We start from the raw sequence: 6,855 nt of genomic DNA on the forward strand, positions 1-6,855 counted from the left end.
CTTAAGTGCATGTTTGAATGACTGTCTGCTGGTAGCATGTAATATGAAGAGAGGAAGTTCAAACAAGTAGATGCTGAATGGATGAACATACATTCACCATAGGCTTTCATTTGTGCAATGGAAAGAAGGTATGTGCCTTCTTGGAGTGCAGTGAGTTAGGAGGTCAGAGAAGCAAGAAGAGCAGAGCCTAAAGCAGCACGTAGCTAGTTCATGATGTCAACCAGGCATGTCAAACATGCCGCCCTGCGGCCCACACAAAGAACACTGTACATGTTGTACGGCCCTCATGACAACACAAATGTGACCTATGCAGCCCTTGGGGGCCCTTAGTCTGACATGACTGCTCTAAATCCTGATCCAGTTTAGGAAGCCGGCAGAGAAAACAGAAGTTTAGTATGATCTTGCTGGCATATCTAAAGGTTGAGTCTTGCTGCAGAGTTTAGAAGCTTTTGGAGTTGTTAATGAAGTACAAAGGAGAACCAGATAGGAGAATTACAGCAGTCAGGTTTTGATAAAACAAAGGTGCAATAAGGGTTTTTATTGTTAGAGTTTATTCTCAACCTGCCAAGAGATGCATACTTGTAAAGCCTGAAGATGTGTACAATGCATCCTAGAGGAAGCAGAAGTGTAAAGTGTCATCGACAATAGACTGGCTGGAAATTGCATAAGACTAAAGCAAAAGAGGCAGGAAATAAAATGTCAACAAATTAATAGTTATACTAGCTCAACCAGTCCAAACATGGTTATCTCCCTTACACCATAAAGGGAGAGAAGTACAGCCAATGAAGAACAGAGGACAGAAAAAGGAGAATAATAGTGATTATACAAAGACATGGACAAAGGTGTGGGCAGTTTTAATGGAAAGATACTAATGTATCATGCATATTTTGCATAGCTTTAGGTGTGCAGTTCTGTAGATGTTGACCAACATGTCACTTGTCATAATAAAATCAAGGTTTCTGGCTGAAGAGGAAAATGAGGCAGCCATCATGGAATCTGGTAGTGTGACCATGCATCATTTTGTGAATCATTAGAGCTTCTGTCTTTTCATTGTTATTTTCAGCCATTAGGATTTCATCTCTATATGTTTCAAGTCTGAAGAATGGTGTGTGCTATCCTAGGTGAGGCACAAGAGTATAGTTGAGCGATATCAGGAAAGGATTGACTGGAAATGGCATGAGACTGAACCACCTGAGATAAAGGCTTTGAGTAAAATATGCCTTAATACCGACCACTGTGTGATCTTCAAGGTCAAGAGTGCAACTGCTGAAAGCTGTCCATTAACTAGTATGGTCTGTGTCCTACCCAAAAGGTAAGACTCAAACCTTGATAGCATAAAACCCAACATGGGTAAACAATACTGAGGCAGTGCAAAATCAATCTGGCATGTCAAAGGCTGCTTTTAGCAGGTTACAGGACAAATTTTAAATGGACAGTCATTGTTCACATTAAGGGAAGGCTTCTTTTAATCAAAGCAGTTTGAAGGAGCTAAGGAACACATCTGCTGTCAAACTTTGATTGATGATTAGGGTTAAGGACAAGAGGATAAGATTGAAAAAGGTAAAGGTCCTCTCCTAAGTTGTTTTTTTTTTGTAGGAGAGAGAGGTGGTTTCTACAGTCAAATCTCCCTACTATGCCACCTTAGGCATAAGTACAATTTGCAGGGGTTCAAGTTAATTTTCCCCGTCAGTGCCAAAGCAGGGGTGGGCAATTAATTTTTTCCAAGGGATCCGCATAGAATTGGATGTTTTAGAGGGTCCAGAGACAGGAGGGCCTTTAGATCTGGTCCAAAGCTCTCAGAATCGTCGGCTTCGCTAGCTAACGACCCCCTCACACCTTCCTCTGTCACGTGGCTGTCATTGCCAGCCTCCAAATCCCACCTAACTGCATGTCCCACCTACCATACAGTATAGTAATCGAGCATTTCACAACTTGTGTCTTTTAACAGTCACCAAAAGTGGCATAGTAGCGACATAGTAAATTTTTTACATTGAATTTATAGTGGACCAGCGGCAAAGTGGCATATACCGAGAGTGGCATAGTAGCGGGGTGGCGGGGAGATTTGACTGTATCTCATTTTTATTGGGCCAGCATTATAGAGCAGTACCTATCTCCTCTCATTTGCTGCCTTGCCATTCTCAACCCTCTATGCCGTAGTCTATGGAGTCAGGTACCCATTCCCGACAGCTAGGTCAACAAGGGGAAGTAAACTGCATCTATACCACACAGGTATTAAGCAATTCTATTGGTTCAGACCCCAGTGCTCTAACCATTTGGCTGTTCACTTCCCCTAAGGTTGTACGTACACTCAAACAGAAGATTGGTATGGATCAAGTCAAGCATACATGTGATGAGTTTTCACTTGAGAATAATGCTGTTCTTATCATTTTCAGACACCTGATGAAATGATGAATATAAGATATTTAAGATTGAGTACCATTACAATTCCTGACATGGGGTGGTGTGACACTGTTGAAGTTCAGTTCAACTTTATGAACAAAGTGATTTGCAGTAAAGCTAACCAGATGGGTATAGACAGTGGAAAGAGGGAAGATGCTCTGAAAGTGGGATTTTAAGACAGACTATTAATAGAGCCAATAGTCAATAGAGCATAACTTCCCATCTTATTTTGGTATACCTGGATCATCCTACCAACTTTATCCTAATAACTTTCACACATTGTATCATAGAACATATCTATCAAAGTTGTCAGCAAAATTTATTAATATATATATATCGTATCCGACCTAATGAATATTTGTACATATGTACTTCTTTTGGTCTCTTGACTTTTATGATTTTTCACCTTTTCCATCTTTTTAAGGCTCATTGCCAAAAGGATCTTACCAACAAACAGTGCAATCAGCACAACAGTGTAGATATGAAGACACAGTATAAATTAAATAAAGCTGAAAGCTGGGTTAGTGGTATCTCATCAGATGCAACACATAGAATATTTTAGACATGCCATTCATATCTTTATATACCCATATACTCAATTACTTGCTTGGCACAGAATTTGATTTTTCAGCTTTTCATTTCTTATAGTTATAATAGTGGCTAGGATACTAAAATTCTTGATAGCAGTTTATATGCCAGGACTTTTGATGACATCCAGTTGCACTGCTCCACCCTACCTTCTGAGTCTATTAACACCATAGAAGCCTGTATGTCAAAAGATGTCAAAGATTGGATGATGCAAAAAAAAACTTAAACTTAGCAATATAAAATGGGTGATCAGTTCCTCCTTGCTGTCCTTCGACTTTTCTGCTGAGTTTCTTATGTCATCCACATGGAATGCTAGTCAGCAGCGTGAATAGAAATTTTGTGTCTGTGGGATTGTTGAGAAGAATTCTCATCTTGCCGGGCTTCTATGTCCAACTCATTGTCTAAGGTGTCATATCCCCAACTCTAGGATTGACTGTTGAGGTCTCCAGTAACAAGGAAGTCACTTTCCCTGACCTGTATAATATCTAGTGGCAGCAGTTTATCGCTGAGACAATAATAATTGACAGTGATGATACTGTCTTGCATCATTACCTTGACTTTGATGTACTCTGCATCATTCATGTTTCTGTTGTTTTCATGAACATTCAGGTTGTTTCATCATTCCACTTTCCTCCTATCTTTATCACTCTGAAAAGCCTGGTACCCTCTGATCTGAAATGGGTTTCCCTTTTGCAGATATGTTTCTTGGATCCAGCAGATACTGATGCTGTTTTTGTGCAGATGCTGCTCTAGTTCAGTTTTCTTACGGGAAACCCCTTCTGCTTTCCAGTGCATGATGGTAATATTGGGGTTATCTTTGGTGGTACATTGGGCAGTTGCTCTCCTTCCCCATCCCCTGGCTTAACAGGATTGGTTAAAGGTACCCCCAGTCACTGAGGGTAGACTCCCTTGAGGCGCGAAGCCCAGTACTGCAGCTGCTTGGTGTATATTCACAGGCTGAGCTCCATTTCTGTTGATTCTGTCTCCAAGTGTCATAGTGGCTGTTGCTGCATGGTGTTGTGTTTAATTACAGTACACCCTGTGGCCCAGCACTTTTATCTTCATCACTTTTTTCAGGGTTACCTTCCTTAGCTCAAGGCCAGTACAGTAGGGTGCAGTGATGTCAGTGATTTTCAAGGGTATTTTTTTTTTTGGCAATTTACTATCCTGATTTCAAATATGAAAAAGTCAATTTACTCTTCAATAAGCAAAACGCTACCTTATTACCGTAAGAAATGTTCCTCAGTCACAATTTTGATCTGCTATGTTTACTTGAAATGTTTTGTACTTAAAAACATTATTTCTGCAGGATCTATAGTTTTTTATTTCCCTAATCTGTTTTTCTTTGTTTCATATTTATTGATGATTATACTATTATGATTCAGCACAGTGCATAAGCTATAAAATTAATAATAAGTGATGTTTACACATAACAACGAGCGAGTGACTTCAGCTGTCAGTCTGAAGAGCTGCTATATAAACAAGATTAGAAATCATTTCATCCTTGCTATGTCAGCCTAGACTGTTGTAGTGAGATACACCTACAGTGGACAAATAGAATGATAGTAAAACTGTTAAATAGTTGTACAACAATATAATGAGTAGCCTAAAGACAAGTATCTTTGGTAGTCTATTGTCAGAATTTCCCTGTTGGACGCTATTTTCTGTCTTTGAAGGACATCAAGTACACCAGCAATGAGAACACTGCTCCCCAAGTTTACTGATAGACCTGTGGATTTGTTCTGGAATTCCATCACGACCACTTAAGATGTAAACCTCAAAGTGTCTCGATTAATGGATGAAGCAGCAGAAACATCAAGCAAAGAAAGGAGAATATAAAGACAGTAAATTTCATGTAAATTCTGCATCATTTGTTTCACATTGCTGCCTGCCAATGTGAGGACCTTGATGCATGCAAATGTGGCAGAGACATGAAAGTATCACAGCAAGTGTCAGTTTTTTGATGGCCCAGAGAACCACGCGAAAAATGCACATCGCTACAATTGAAAGAAATGTGATGGCAGTTATGAAAAGAATTCAAAAAGATTGGATGAAAGAAAAAGATAAAGAAAGTAAAAGGAAGACTAAGCATGATCTTCCATTACCACATAACTAGAAATGAAAACCAATGCTTGTACTGTTTATATTGTCTGACAATTCAAATATTATCAGAAACTGCTCTTTTCTTGCAGTTATTAGATATAAAACCTTTGACAAAAAGGGGAAAAACAGTAGTTAAAATGCATGATATTTGTATGTTTTAGGGCAGAAAAGGGGAAGTATTCTGCTCATTGCAGATTTCTTTTCTATACATTTTTGAACTCAACATAGCTGGTTGTACAAAACCCCAAGTGTGCCTACTGATGTTACAATTCATTGGATGATGCTACACCCTGTTGTACAACTTACCTTGTGAGCACATGGGGGATTGTTTGCTGGGATCCCTCCCCAGGGCCGGAGCTTTCAATGTCTCATTCTTACCTCAAACACCTAGAGAATGCTCCTTCATGAGCATTGTACTCAAGTATCACAGCCGGTAGAGTTGATCGAGTATATGAATGAGTTGAGGTTAATGATTGGTTCTGCATAGATGGCATTGTGTACCTACAGCCAGGCCGCAAAGTGAACAATGACATGCCAATACAGCTGAGTACATAGATGCATGTTGACTACAGTGAAGTTCTAAATATATATATATGCACACACAACAACAATAGGTATATTTGGTACATTGCATTACATCACCTCAAGCTAAAAGGTTATGGCCAGTAGAATTGATCTAGTCCACAAAATGTGAAATGAATGAGCTGCGGTGATGATTCGTTCAGTATTCAAAGCTTTCGGTTTAGTCACAGACGTTGTTTAGGCTCGCCGAGACTAACAGCTGAGAACTTCGCAAGAGGCTAAGGATTGGTCTCGGCAGACAGCAATCCACCTATACAGACTTCAACATTCTTTTGGTATTCACGATGTTGCTTTGTCCTAGTTTCGATCCTATCTCAAGACCGAACTCTGTGTGTGTATGAATGGTGTTTAATTAGATGCTTCTGTCCTGAGATATATAGTCTCACCAAGGACGTGTATAGGTGGATTGCTGTCTGTCTGCCAAGACCAACGCGTAGCCTCTTGCGAAGTTCTCCGCTGTTAGTCTTGGCGAGCCTAAACAAAGAATGTGACTAAACCGGAAGCTTTCTTGTATCATGCCTCGTTTTAGTAGTTAAACTGAAATGTGAATAAACCGGAAGCTTTCTTGTCTAATGTCTCGTTTTAGCAGTTAACTGGAAAAAAAAATGTTCGTATGCTGGTCCGGGATGATTCAGTGGTCCAGACTACAACGACACAGTAATGCATAAATGATGTGAAGTCCTGGACGCTCCAAAACAGATTCCAACTGAATGATGATAAGACTGAACTGCTAACTTACTTGACCAAAGACATTTCTGAGTTATCCTTCTAACCCTCAGTCTCTGTCTATAAACAACTCAACTATTCCTTTCTCCACATCTGACGGTTGGGTGTCATTCTCAATCAGTTTGACTTTTCATCAGCATTTTTCTCATGTCTGCAGCAATGCTTAACTTGAACTTCGTAGGATGAGTATCATTCGTCCCTATCTCTCCACCAATGCAACTAAAACTCTAATCTGTGCTTTTATGCTGTAGAGGATGGACTATTGTAATTCTCTTTTAGCTGGAATTCCTAAATATCTTCTCGACAGACTTCAAATGATCCAGAATAACACTGCTCGCCTCATCTGCAAACTGTCTAGATGTTAACATATATCACCTATTATTCGCTGTCTTCACTGACTGTCAGTTGAAGACATACAGTCTATAAACTATCCACTCTAACCTTGCTGTCTCTGGC

The sequence above is a fragment of the Pomacea canaliculata genome, linkage group LG13 (assembly GCF_003073045.1).
Source record: "Pomacea canaliculata isolate SZHN2017 linkage group LG13, ASM307304v1, whole genome shotgun sequence".
Taxonomy (NCBI): domain Eukaryota; kingdom Metazoa; phylum Mollusca; class Gastropoda; order Architaenioglossa; family Ampullariidae; genus Pomacea; species Pomacea canaliculata.